We start from the raw sequence: 15,410 nt of genomic DNA on the forward strand, positions 1-15,410 counted from the left end.
GTATAGGCTAGTTTACCTGGAGTTTACCTGGAGAGAGTTTCGGGGGTCAACGCCCCCGCGGCCCGGTCTGTGACCAGGCCAAAGACTGCAAACCTCACTCAAGGAGAAAGATCTTGGGGTGAGTATAACACCGAGCATGTCTCCGGAAGCACACATCAATCAGATAACGACTGCAGCATATGGGCGCCTGGCAAACCTGAGAACAGCATTCCGATACCTTAGTAAGGAATCATTCAAGACACTGTACACCGTGTATGTCAGGCCCATACTGGAGTATGCAGCACCTGTTTGGAACCCGCACTTGATAAAGCACGTCAAGAAACTAGAGAAAGTACAAAGGTTTGCGACAAGGTTAGTTCCAGAGCTAAGGGGAATGTCCTATGAAGAAAGATTAAGGGAAATCGGCCTGACGACACTGGAGGACAGGAGGGTCAGGGGAGACATGATAACGACATATAAAATACTGTGTGGAATAGACAAGGTGGACAAAGACAGGATGTTCCAGGGAGGGGACACAGAAACAAGAGGCCACAATTGGAAGTTGAAGACACAAATGAGTCAGAGAGATAGTAGGAAGTATTTCTTCAGTCATAGAGTTGTAAGGCAGTGGAATAGCCTAGAAAATGACGTAGTGGAGGCAGGAACCATACACAGTTTTAAGACGAGGTTTGATAAAGCTCATGGAGCGGGGAGAGAGAGGGCCCAGTAGCAACTGGTGAAGAGGCGGGGCCAGGAGCTAAGACTCGACCCCTGCAACCACAAATAGGTGCGTACAAATAGGTGAGTACACACACACACACACACACGTACTAAAATACACCAAATTGGTTGGGTCACTTACCTTTATTATCCCACCTAACCTCCACCTACCCTTTTCCCATATTTCCATCCTTCTTTCCCCCATCTTAACAAATTGTTATTATAATTATGGAGAAGCACTAAACCCATAGAATTACAAAGCACCATCTTACCAAAGCTCTGGTCATGACTACGGTGCTCTTCACACCAACTCAGGCTGAGGGACCGATTATCTTATCTTTCGTATAAGTTTTTCTGTCTTCCATTCATGTCCTTGAATTTGTATTGAAAAAGCCACTGGATGGTGAAACATCTACAGTAAAGATACCCAGATGTTGCGCATGCCTAAATTTTCATCTTGTCGGTATTGTATACCATTCATGTACAGGAAACTTATACCATGTTAGTAGACAATGGCTTCAGCTGATAAATGGGAATTTCAAACACTTTATTATAGGTTTTACCCACAGTGGAATTTTATCAGGTACACAAAAATAATAAAAAAAAAAGTCTTAAATAGCATACAAGCAACCTGAGTTCAGGTTATATGATAGCAGTCACTGCAGACCCAAGTCAGGGATAACAAGAGGGGTGAGGCCTGGAAGTGGAGTTTACCTGAAGAGAGTTCAGGGGGTCAACGCCCCCGCGGCCCGGTCTGTGACCAGGCCTCATGGTGGATTAGGGCCTGATCAACCAGGCTATTACTGTCGGATTAAGTTTTATTAGGTATTTACGATCCCTAAAGGGAGTTTTTTTTTATGCTAGTGAGTGCTTTAGATCAAAGGAGTTGAATATGTTCTCCCCTTCCGTGGATCGAAACTGATTGCCTTCCATTTTCTCAGATATACCTACCTGAAGTGATACCTTTTAACGCTGCTTTTTTTTCTGTTCCATCTCCAATATTTTCGTTTTAGTTGACTTCCATACGACAATTTGCTAGTACCTTCTCAGCAACCTTGTGAGGTGAGCGAGGAAGTGGTGACAAGGGAAGAAAATGTTGGTGAGAGAGTTTTGATTATTATTATTATTATTATAATAAAAAAGAAGCGCTAAGCCACAAGGGCTATACAGCAAGAGAGTTTTGAGTGGTAGAGAGAGTACCAGGGATTAATATCTTGTCTATGGTGGTACTAATGACTGGTGTAGTGGCGAGGAGAGACGAGGTAGACGGGTGGGCACAGAAACACATACATAAGGTACTTGTGAGAACCGCTAATAACTTGCATTATTATTATTATTATAATCAAGGGGGAAGCGCTAAACCCGGAAGATTATACAGCGCCTAGGGGGGGATGTGGAAGGCATTCAGCCTTAATTCGGGGAACTGGAGCACAGATCCAATTCCCTAAATCAAGAGCCCCTCACCAACATCAAGGAACCTTCCTTGAGGGGTAATAACTTACAGGAATATGTGTTGGGGAGGAATTTAAAAGAAAGAGCTTCTTTTAAGGTCCACGCAAATAACTTCTGAGAATCTTCAGACTAAAGTGAGGGTGTATTGTGGGATAATGATCTGTGAGATAACTAGAGGTGCCTATTATTGGCTTCAAGCTTTCAGAGCTGGTGTTTCTTAGTGTAAGGTTCAAATTAGTTTTGGGCTGTGTGTGTAAGTGCCACATTACCATTTTATTGAAGAAAATGGAAATTAATTTCTGTGGGAACTTATGAATGTCTTCTGATTTGATTTAGATCTTCAACGCTGATATTTAATTGCCTTGGATAATTATTACTATTATTAGCATCAGTAGTAGTTGTAGAAGTAGTTGTCTTATAAATCATGGGGAAGTGCAAAGCCCATAGGGGTATTTAATAGGCATTCAGGTTCGTTCCAAGGGAAGGGAGAATAAGTCCAGTTCATTGAATCAAGAGCCTATTAGTTGTAGTAGTAGTAGTACAAATTATTAAAAATGCAATAAACCTGAATGGGGCCATACAATGTTATGCATTAGAAACTTGTGCTGCAGTCTGTACTATTCCTCGCTGTGTAGCCCTTGTGGCTTAGCGCTTCTTTTTGATTATAATAATAATGTACTATTCCTTTTGCATACAGTGAAGTAGAGGAGGCTGGGGATAATTATAGGATACTGTTTTCTCTTTAATTTTGAAAGTTCAAATGTGCCAACCCTATATAAAATAAAACCATTAGCCATGTGCAATGATGTTACTTAACCACAGCTCCCATTCTTTTTGTGTATATGTCTTGCATTTAAGTCACCAGTTAGGGCAGTAAATTCAGTATGAACAAAGTCAGGAAGTTCTGTATAGTGGAAGATTATTATTGCTGTATATTCATGGAAAGTGCTAAACCTGCAAGTGAAAGAGATGGTAGAGGGAGAGGTAGTGACATTAGTAGAAGAGAAGGGGTGGATCACAATTCTTCTAGCAAATCCGACTGAGTTATATAATCACAGTGTTTCTGCTTTAAAAGAGGAACTTTTGGAGACTAGGGCAGATAAAGTGAACATGTCAGGGCATTGAAGGTGTCTGGAATGAAGTTGCCATGTTCTGATAGATAGACAACTTGACAACTATCACAAGAGCAGTGTTGGGTGCCCCTCGATAAGATGGTGCATATTATAATGGAAATCAATAGGTAGTAATTTGTTAGGAAGGGGACTTCACCGATACTGCTGGTACATTACACTGACCAACAATGGTTTCAGTTCATGTTTAAAAACACGTTTCTAATTAATTTTGGGGCACGAATTCAAATTTGAACTTAATTTTGCTTCAGCACATACACTTTCTGTGAAATAAACCCCCATGATTAATGATTTCACCAAGACATAATCATAATGTAAGAGAGATCGAGAAAAACCTGATGATCAGTCACTGCATGCACCATATCTGTGCATAATTCAATACCTGCAATACTTAGGTTCTTCATCTTTAAATGAAAAGAGAGTAATGAAGATCAGATTCATGATCACTGCATCAAAATTAGCTTACAACTAATTTGGCTTCTGAATTGGATAAAAAGCTCAATTTTGTTGGCTAGTGTTATTACTGTATTGTATCATTACATTCACAAAAAACACTAAATTCTTATGGGTTAATTAATTCATTATTCAGCTGCTAGGGAATGGAAACAGTTACATTTAATCCACTGTATTGGTTATTCAGTAGTACTGTAATTTCTAAAAATTCGTGTAAGACTTTTCTGCAGGAGATGTCAATATCCTCAGTGACAATCTTGTGATGGATTGTTTACTTTTACCTTTGATGAGTTCCTAGAATTTTTCTACTTCCAGAGCCCAGCCTTGGGCCAGGCTTGTTTGGTGTTTGTTTTATTTCATTTACAAAGCACTAGAACTGCTTGGTTATTCCACTCTTTAGACATACAGCGAAACCTCTCGTTAATGGGCTAATAAGGGGAAGGAGAGTGTATGATATTGCCAATTGTCCGCAATGCCCAAATTATGAAATTAGTATATCATGATTGTCCGGATGTCTACTGATGCAGAAGACGACCAGACACTAGGAATACTTCAGTATAGTACTGTATTGTATATTATTATTATTATTATTATAATCAAGGGGGAGTGCTAAACCCATAGGATTATGCAGCGCCTGTGGGGGGAATGTGGAAGACATTCAGGCTTAATTCAGGGAACTGGAGCACAGATCCAATTCCCTAGATCAAAAGCCCATCACCAACATCAAGGAACCTTCCTTGAGGGACCTGTATTATATAGTAATTTTATAAAACTATGTACTTTACAGTAATTTTACTTACGTTTTCATGATGGAGACATGAGGTGTAAACTGCTGTAACCATAGGCTGTTTTCATATGTTTTCTAGGACCAACTTAGGAGTATAATCTGTAAGTTTATTTTTGCTTTTATGGATATCAGACATTGTTTCTAACACCTTATTCCTTACATACCCATGTTACTGAGACATCAGACTCAACCTTCTTTATTTATTCAAGTTCTTCCTAACACTGAGAACCATATGTGTTCTCTTGGCACCATCACTTGCTTTAGAAGTTATTGTTAATTGTACTTTACTTAATATGTTAATAAAGTCACACAAAAGGACATTTAGAGACTGAATGACAAGTGTGTGTGTGAGTGAGTAAAAACAATAAACTGGTGAGGGTGGCCTATGTTTCAGGAAACAATGATAACAGACAGGCCCTGGATGTGGCCACTTTGGCCAGTACCAGACAAATGTCAGAGTTGGCCAACTTGGCCTGGTATCATTACAGGCAGAATGCAGATTTACAGATTTTTGTTCATTGTGTCCAATAATTAGAGCATTTATCTGGCCAATTTTTTTTTTAGAAATTGCCAAAATTCATTTATGAGGTCTGTCAAGGAGACGACTTACTGTATTTCATTTCCTTCATTATTACAATTACTCTAGTAATTTGCAGCTGTTGTGACCATCATTACAAAGCAAGTAAAACTAGTTAATCTTATTTATTTTTTTACATTCCACACTCCATATACATAATTCATTCCATGTCATTTACCATAGGCTAGACGGAAGAGAAAACATCCCCACCAGTTATGCTGAAAGAGATGCCGAGTTAACATTATAATGGAGCTCAGCATATCCTTTTCTGAGGGATGTATGGGAGATATAATTAGCCAATGTTCAATTTATAAACAGTCAATTTTTTAATAATGTTTATCAACATACAGTGGTACCCCAAGTTTCGTACAGCTCCCAACTCAAACAGTTATGTAAGTGCTTTTGTAAGTGTATTTTTGGGGGTCTGAAACGGACTAATTTAATTTACATTATTCCTTAAGGGAACAAATTCGTTCAGTAATGGCACGCCTTCTGGAACGAATTATGGCCAAACTTGGGGTACCACTGTATTTCCTTGTATAATTGTCCCAGTTTTTGTTCATCACCTCGGTTTTCGTCTGCTGTACCAAATGTGTCTGTCTGCCAGCGCCCACACAAAGCATCTCACTCACGCATTCTGAGTCAGTCTAGCTTTGTTTCTCGTTGAGGGAACATTACCCTGCACATTCATATGAAACATTTCGTAATAATCCATTGTTTTTTGTGCTTGTTTATTGAGTGCGACTGCTAAATAAGCCACCATGGGGCCAAAGAAAGAAGGCAAGAAACATGATAGAATTCAATGGTGGTAGAGGGTGGTAGTGATGGTGGTAGAGGGTGGTAGTGATGGTGGTAGAGGGTGGTAGTGGTTGTGATGGTGGTAGAGGGTGGTAGTGATTTAATGTCATTATCCATTTCAAGAGATTTATATTTATTTCTCATTTTTTTTGTATGTAAAACTATAGTTATTCTCTATAAAATGTATTTTTTATTAATATTTTTGGGTGTCTGGAATGGATTAATTGGATTTACATTATTTCTTATGGGAAATATTGCTTCAGTGTTCATTGAATTCAGTTTTTGTCAGACTCTCTGGAATGAATTAAAGACAAAAACTGAGGTTCCACTGTATTTGCAAAGTAAAGTGAGGTTAAATTTGCATTTATTTCATCTAATTCTTTTGTATTTATGTATGTGTTTTAGTATTAAGCAGTGTTTAAATTATTTTATACAACCCCATCAATGTATAATATGCCAACAACAGGATTTTTTCAAGAGAACAGATTAATCGTTTTCTCTATACTATTTCTTATGGGAAAATTTGTTTGGTATACGTCCTGTTTTGTATAAGTCCAAGGTCATGGAACAGATTAAGGACGTATACTGAGGTACCACTGTATATTCATGTTCTATTTTTCATTGGAACCTCACTACTGTGAACATTTTTACTCCCACAATTTGCATCAAGTCAAGGTGCAGTACCTTGACTGGGACCAAATATGGATTATCGAAGTTACTGGCTCAACCTGGTCTCCCACATATGTCTTTTTTGGAGGCCACTGAATAAGTATATCAACTGTAATGTTGGTCCTCACCATCTTCAGTGATGCTGATGCTTTGGCAGTAGGGTTCACATTGGCTTAGGGTCATTGTAATTCTTTAGCCACCAACAATATAAAAAACTTAAATCAGGATGATATGCTTATGGATATGGTTAAATGACATCTGCAGAGGTCAGTTCCGTGTGACCCGAGGCTAGTGAAGTGACAATTGGAATGGAGTGTGCCACAAGATTTTACTTGAATTTCATTGTTGATAATTTGTACTATCTCTGTTCAGCTTCAGATACTGGAATGTTACATGTGATTCTTAGGTTATCACAAACAAGCAATGAGAATAGGAAGTCAAGAGACAATTACTCTTTATTATTATTATTATAATCAAAAACAAGCACTAAACCACAAGGGTCATACAGTGCAGCGCTGTTTAATTTAACTTTTGGAAGCTTGAGAGAAATAAATATGACAAACAGTTCAGCTTTGAAATCAGAAACACAGTTATTAACCCTTTCAGGGTTCCGGACGTACTAGTACGGCTTACGCACCAGGGTTTTTGACGTACTAGTACGCCTAAATTCTAGCGTCCTCAAATCTAGTGAGAGAAAGCTGGTAAGCCTACATATGAAAGAATGGGTCTATGTGGTCAGTGTGCACAGTATAAAAAAAATCCTGCAGCACACAGTGCGTAATGAGAAAAAAAAGAACTTTGACTGTGTTTTTGGATTAAAACAGTCTTTGCACTGTATTTTCGTATGGTATTTATTGTTGTATTCTAGTTTTCCTGGTCTCATTTTATAGAATGGAAGACATATTACAGAAATGGAGATGATTTTCGCTGGTTTTACAATGAAAAGTACCTTGAAATTGAGCTCAAAGTAGCAGAAATGTTCGATTTTTACCAAAGTTCAAAAGTAAACAAATCATGCTAAGTGTCCAATACACGTCAACTGGTGAGTCTAATATTCTTTCACAAGTGCGTTGATATTATTTATACCATTTCTACACTAATGCAGTAGTCTGCATAACAGTAAATCTTCTATTTTTTTTGAGAATAAAAAATTCAAAGTGGAAAGCAAAAGAATGTAAGAGGGGCGTGGGGACGTGACTAATGAACAGAGGAAATGTTATTTTAGTGCCAGGAATGTCTGTCTTGTTTATTCTGGACCCTATTTGGAAATTGGCATCTTTTGAAATTTGTGTGAAATTGGCAAAATTGCTAAATTCTGACCACTGTATTGGATAGTTGAAATCGGTAAATGGGTGGTTTCTTGTACTCGTTCGATAGAAAAAAAAAAAAAAAATGGAGTTCTAGTGAAATAGTTATGATTTTTGCCGACTAGTACACTGGAATTGGCCGAAAATAGGGCTCAAATTGGGCAAAATCGCTGATGCGTAAACATCGTCAAGACCGCTAACTTCGCGAGAGCATAATTCCGTAAGTTTTCCATCAGATTTCATACTTTTGGCGTCATTATGACTGGGAAAAGATTCTCTATCTTTTCGTAAGAAAAATAATTTATTTATTTTTTTTTTTTTTTTTTTTTTTTTTTTTTTTTTTTTTTTTTTTTTTTTTTTTTGAAATTTGGGCCTCTTCAAGGGGGGCTCCTTGGCGTGGTGAAGAGGCTCTTGGTCTGAGGAATTAGCCCTGTCGGTCTTCTTCCTCAGACCGAACCTAATTACCCCCCATTCTCCCCTCCCCTATCCCATCCTCCCCATCCTCCCCTTTTTCCATTCCTCCTCCTCCTCCTCACCCCTCCCTTTTGCCCTTCCTCTTTTTAGCCTTCGTGATTTCTCCCACAGGCGCGCTAGTTCCTAGGTAGGGGAAAGGACACCGGGGTCGATCCCATTCCGTTGAGGTTTCTTGGCGGTGGCGTAGTTTGCCGTGGAATCTGGATTGCCTAGGGATGTCCCGATCCCTCTCCGGTATCCCGGAGTAGCTTTGGGTGTCTTTTGGGCGACGGGTGTATCTCTGGAAGCCACCTTTCGGATTCCGGGGGTGGTGGCTGAAGGAGGTATGCTTTGTGGCGGATATCCGGCCGCCCTCTCTTTTGTCCACCGAGGTAGCTCGGCAGATGTGAGGTTGCTATCCCGGATTGCTGGTTTACTGGCATGAAGGGTAGGGTATGGCACGGGTTCCATGCTGCATCTGCGCTACTAGCGGTGTCGAGTCCTCTTGGGCGCGGAGGGAGATTTCCGGCCCTTTCATTCCTCCTGGGAACTATTCCTCCCCGCTCCCCCCTTTTTTTATTCTTTTTTTTGTTTTTATTTTCTTTTCTTCTTTCTTTTTTTTTCTTAAAAACAAAAAGCAAAGGAGTAACCTAACCATGGCAGCCCTAGTCCATGAAACCACTACCCCCGGGCCCCTTCTTGATACCGCACCCCATTCTGACCCTGCCTTGTGTTTAGACCACTCTTCGGACACTCCTGATGCCCCTGTACCTCTTGCTGGTGCTGTTTCCTCACCCGCTTCAGGTACCGGGGCTTCGACTGACTCCTTCGATTTGTCTGAACTCCGCTCTCCTTTGACTATGCTTCCGGCTTCTCCCTCTACGGTACGGCAATTTTCGAATCGCCCACCCATTTCATGCCGGACCAACTCCGGTCCTACTCCTAAACGCCAACGTCAATCTCCTGATGATGCTCCGTCGTTACCTTCCCATTCTACTCGGAAACGACCGACACGTCAAGCACTCCCTCTCCACGCTCAGTTTCGGACCACACAATGGACTAAATTCTTTACTTTAAGACCAACTTCTTCTTCTGCCTACCTTTCTGACCATAGTATTGCCAAAGCGCTCCTGCGTCATGTTGGCAGAGATATTTCATTTCACGCTCTCAAGAGCGGTACGCGCATCGTCACTGTCCAGAATGCTACCCAAGCTCATGATCTTTCTCTCCTTTCGAATATCGATACTACTCCTATCACTATTGAAAAACATCTTTCTCTCAATTCTTGTAGTGGTACTGTCATTCTGCCCCATACCATAGTCCAACAGAATTTCCAGTCATGTGGCAATGACATTTTTGAACAGCTGGAACTCCAGGATCTCCCAATCCTCAAAGTAGACACTTATGTCCTTCCTGCCCGGGGGCGGAGACGTTACCCTTGCAATGTGGCTCGTTTAACTTTTGACAGCCGAGAACTCCCGTCCTCTGTATATGTCGCGGGACATCGGTTACAAGTTCGAAAGGTGATACCTACACCGCAACAATGTAGAAATTGCTGGCGTTTTGGTCACCCAGCGAAATATTGCAGATCTATGGCCGAATGCCCAGTCTGTGGTGCCGACAACCATTCTAATACATCTTGCAGTCAACCTCCATCTTGCCTTAATTGTAATGAAGCTCACCCTTCGTACTCCCGCCGTTGCCAGGTCTACTTAAATGAACGTGAAATCCGTTGCCTCAAAGAGGCAGAAGGTCTCCCTTATGCTATGGCAGTTACTCATCTCCGCCTCCAAGGGAGACTACCCCGTGTTTCTTATTCTCGTGTTTCCAAACATCCCCCCACTTCTGGGGTCCCATCTTCTGCAGCCTCCTCTGTTGTTACCCCTCCCATAGCCATTACGGCATCTAATCCTTTTGCTGTCCTTGGCTCTGACGTCCCGACTACAACTCAGTCTGTTCTCACATCTTCGCGTCCTTCCTCACAAGCCCCAGTATCGACAAGACCTCGTACGACACCTAATACCAATCGCCCCTCTACTCAGAAGTCCAAAAAATCCACATTGCTCAAATCTTCTTTGCCCCTTCCTTCCCTTCTTCCACCTCCACACGTTACCTTTCCAGTCTCTGTACCTAGTTCTTCCCCTCTCTCTGGCTCTATTACAAGTGTGGAGATTCACCCTCCTCCTCGTACTATGCCTTCCACCCCCGTCCCCTCCCAAGTTTCTCCCTCTTCTGTCACCTCCCAGGTTTCTACCTCTTCTGTCCCCCCCCACACTTCATCTCCAGTCCCTTACACTTTTCCCTCCCCCTCTACTTTGGTACAGTCCATTACTGTCCCAATCTTTACTCACCCTCCTCCTCCTATCTCCAATATGGTTTCCCATACATCTTTGAATTCAGAAACACTTGAAGCCATTTCAGAATATATTGCAGAGACTAAACCTTCAATGGACACTGATTCACTTCCTGTTCCTTCTCTTCCCTCTCCTCCATCTTCACAACCCCATTCTTCGCAACGCTCCGTTCCTTCGCTACTTGAACATCTTCCAATGCCACCACACGTTGACTTTTCTAACCCCTCTAGTCCGTAGGTGCCTTTACCTACAGATTCCTGATATTTTCTTCATCGCCAATCATGGCCTATTTACAGTGGAATATCCGCGGCCTCAGGGGTAATCGGGGTGAGCTTCAGATGTTGCTTTCCAGGTTTTCCCCTGTTGGTGCTTGCTTACAAGAACCAAAATTACACTCGGCTGTTTTCCAACCTATCTCAGGCTATAATTTATTGTATTCTTCGGATCCTTTCTCAGATGGGACCTTTAATGAAAGTGCCCTTCTTCTACGCAATGATATTCCGTACTGTCAACTATTTGTCCATACCTCGCTGCATTACACTGCAGCCCGTATCCACTTGAATAAGTGGTTTACAATATGTTCTTTATATCTCTCTCCTTCTCGAGCATTTTCTATCCCAGACTTTGCCTTTCTTGTTTCATCCTTACCACCACCACTTCTGTTACTTGGTGATTTTAATGCCCACCATTTCCTCTGGGGGGGGTCTCATTGTGACTCACGTGGCATTCAGTTGGAGGCTTTTCTTGCCTCTCACCCCCTCCATGTTTTAAATACGGGTACTCCCACCCATTTTGATCCTCGTACTCATACTCTCTCTTGCATCGATCTATCAGTCTGCTCTTCCTCCACTGCACTAGACTTCACCTGGTCTGTTCTACCAGACTTACATGACAGCGATCATTTTCCGATCATTCTTACTTCTCCTTCCTATTCACCACCTTCCCGTAGGCCTCGCTGGCAATTTGATCGGGCAAATTGGGATCTTTACTCACACCTCACTGCTTTTAGTGAGGTTCCTTCTTCATCCTCCATTGATGAGCTCCTACACATCTTCTCGACATCAGTTTATACCGCAGCTTCTCATTCTATACCCCACACCTCAGGCAGGCATTCTCAGAAGTGCGTGCCTTGGTGGTCTCCTGCTTGTGCTCGTGCAGTACGTTTGAAACGTGCTGCATGGGGCAGGTACCGGTACAATAGAACCGCTGAGAGACTTGTTGATTTTAAGCAGAAGCGTGCGATCGCTCGCCGAGTCATCCGTGAAGCTAAACGCACTTGTTGGCGAGACTATGTTTCCACCATCACCTCTGCTTCTTCTATGAGTGCAGTCTGGAAAAAAGTGAGGAAATTGAGTGGTAAATACTCTCCTGACCCGGCTCCTGTTCTACGGGTCACTGGTGTTGATATAGCAAACCCTCTCGACGTTGCCATTGAACTTGGCACACATCTGGTCCGTATTTCCCGAGGGCTCCATCTATGCCCCTCGTTTCTTTCCTCAAAGTCTGCCAGAGAGTTAGTACCCTTGGACTTTTCTTCTCTCGGAGAAGAACAGTATAATGTGCCTTTTACACTTCAAGAACTGGAGGCAACGCTCTCAGCTTGCCGATCATCGGCAGCTGGGCCTGATGACATTCATATTCGTATGTTACAACATTTACATCGGTCAGCCCTTGTAGTCCTCTTACACCTCTTCAATCTTATTTGGGCACAAGGAGTTCTTCCCCAGCTGTGGAAATCTGCCATTGTTCTCCCTTTCCGCAAACCGGGTACTACAGGACATGATGCCTCCCACTATCGCCCCATCGCTCTTACAAGTGCAGTTTGCAAAGTGATGGAACGCCTCGTAAATCGACGTTTAATGTGGTATTTAGAGACTCACAACAGTCTCTCCGCTAGTCAATATGGCTTTCGTAAGGGTCGTTCTACCATAGACCCCTTACTACGCTTGGATACGTATGTTCGTAATGCCTTTGCGAATAATCACTCAGTTATTGCCATATTTTTTGACCTTGAGAAGGCATATGACACAACTTGGAGGTATAATATTTTGGCCCAGGCCCATTCCTTAGGCCTCCGAGGCAATCTACCATCCTTCCTTAAGAACTTTTTAACTGACAGACATTTCCGTGTTCGAGTCAATAATGTTCTTTCCCCGGACTTCGTCCAAGCTGAAGGTGTCCCTCAGGGATGTGTTCTAAGCACAACACTTTTTCTCCTTGCTATAAATGATTTGGCCTCTGTTCTTCCACCCAATATTTGGTCATCACTCTATGTTGATGACTTCGCTATTGCTTGTGCAGGCGCTGACTGTCACCTTATTGCAGTTTCTCTCCAGCATGCGGTCGACCGTGTTTCCACTTGGGCCACCACACATGGGTTTAAATTTTCAAGTACCAAAACTCACCAAATTACTTTCACTAGACGCTCTGTTATCTCCGATCATCCTTTGTATCTCTATGGCTCCCATATCCCCGAACGTGATACAGTCAGGTTTCTAGGCCTTCTCTTTGACCGTCGGTTAACCTGGAAACCTCACATTACCTCTCTGAAGGCAACTTGTCACAGCCGGCTAAACCTTCTTAAAACCCTTGCTCATCTTTCCTGGGGAGCTGATCGTCGAACTCTGCTTCGCCTACATTCAGCCCTCGTTTTATCGAAACTCGATTATGGTGACCAGATTTATTCCGCGGCCTCTCCTGCTACTCTCTCTAGCCTTAACTCTATCCATCACCAAGGCTTACGTTTGTGCCTTGGTGCTTTTCGCTCTTCCCCTGTTGAGAGCCTCTATACAGAAGCAAATGTTCCATCCTTGTCTGATCGCCGTGATGCCCATTGCCTTCGTTACTATGTACGCTCTCACGATCTACACAATCCTTCCATTTATAGAATGGTCACCGATATTAGTAGACATTCTTTATTCGTTCGCCGCCCCTGTTTGCTCCGTCCCTTTTCTCTTCGCCTACTTTCACTCTTGTCTTCCCTTCAGTTACCACCTTTATATGTTCATGTAGCATCTCACTTTTCCCTACCCCCCTGGGAAGTTCCAGCTGTTCGGGTCTGTTCTTTCTCACTCCCTTGCTCGAAAGCTCAACTGCCTACGGTGGCTTCCCGCTCTCTTTTTCTTGATCACTTCCACTCTCATTCTCATGCCACCGCTGTGTACACAGATGGCTCTAAGTCTTCAGACGGCGTCGGATTCGCAGCAGTGTTTCCGGACAGCGTCGTACGAGGGCATTTACTATCTTCAGCTAGCATTTTTACTGCTGAACTGTATGCCATTCTTGCAGCACTTATTCGTATCGCATCTATGCCTGTGTCATCATTTGTAGTAGTCTCAGACTCCCTTAGTGCTCTACAGGCTATACGAAAATTTGATACATCTCATCCCCTAGTTCTCCGTATCCAACTTTGGCTACGCCGTATCTCTACCAAACATAAAGATATTGTTTTTTGTTGGGTCCCTGGTCATGTCGACGTACAGGGCAATGAACAGGCAGACACTGCTGCGCGGTCAGCAGTATATGACCTACCAATTTCCTATCGAGGTGTTCCATTTCTGGACTATTTTGCTGCAATAGCTACCCACCTTCGCACCCGTTGGCAACAACGTTGGTCAACTCTGCTCGGTAACAAACTTCATTCTATTAAACCGAGCATAGGTTACTGGCCGTCTTCTTGTCATCAGTGCCGAGGTTGGGAGACCACTCTCTCCCGCCTTCGCATTGGCCACACTCGTCTTACTCATGGGTATCTCATGGAGAGGCACCCTGTTCCTCTCTGTGAGCAGTGTCAAGTTCCAGTATCGATTAGCCACATTCTGTTAGACTGCCCTCTCTATCAACGAGCACGCAGAATTTACCTCCAACGTCGTCTTCGTTCTCCTACTCTCTCTTTACCTTCCCTTCTTGCTGATGGACCCTCCTTTAATCCTGACTCTCTCATTGACTTCTTGACAACGACTGATTTACTCCACAAACTCTGATGATACTTTTCGCACTCCCCTCAGCCCTTTCTGGTTCAGTCTCTTGCTGCCCTTTACCCTTTCACCATCCACTGCCCCGCTGTTATCCGTAACCTGTTGCTCATCCATCTCCCTTTTGCCACCTGATGCCCTCGCTTCCTTCCTGCCCTGCAGCGCTGTATAGTCCTTGTGGCTTAGCGCTTCTTTTTGATTATAATAATAATAATTGAAATTTGGGCGACCCTGAAAACAAGTCTGGGAGAGGGCCTGGGGACCCTGAAAGGGTTAATTGTAACATGTCTCTTAGTATGAATAACCATCTGGCTGAATTAGTGACAGTATATCCTGCCCACCAAGTGTCAGAAATGAGAGCCATTATTATACATATTTTTTTTCAAGACTGTACATAGGAGGGTTATAGTGGATTAATAACCTTCATAGGTTAAACAGACTTTAGGATATTTTAAGTTAGTTTCAAAGATCATAGTGTGTATTAAAGGTGAGACTTTCAGAGGGAAGAACAGAGCAGGCTGAGAAAGGGCATTACGGCACTGAAGTGGTCAAAAACGAGTTCAGTGTACTCCTTGATAAATGGGACAATCAGTCAAAAAGATATTTTCACTTTCTACATAACGAGACAGTTCTCACAGAGGCACACTGGGCTTCTTTTTGTGAGATCTCCACATGAGTCTCGTGTCCAATATGCATTCATAAGAGTAGTTTCCTACAACTGAGTGATGAACGTTAGAAGGCCATAGGCACAATTATG

The sequence above is a fragment of the Cherax quadricarinatus genome, chromosome 9 (genome assembly GCF_038502225.1).
Source record: "Cherax quadricarinatus isolate ZL_2023a chromosome 9, ASM3850222v1, whole genome shotgun sequence".
Taxonomy (NCBI): domain Eukaryota; kingdom Metazoa; phylum Arthropoda; class Malacostraca; order Decapoda; family Parastacidae; genus Cherax; species Cherax quadricarinatus.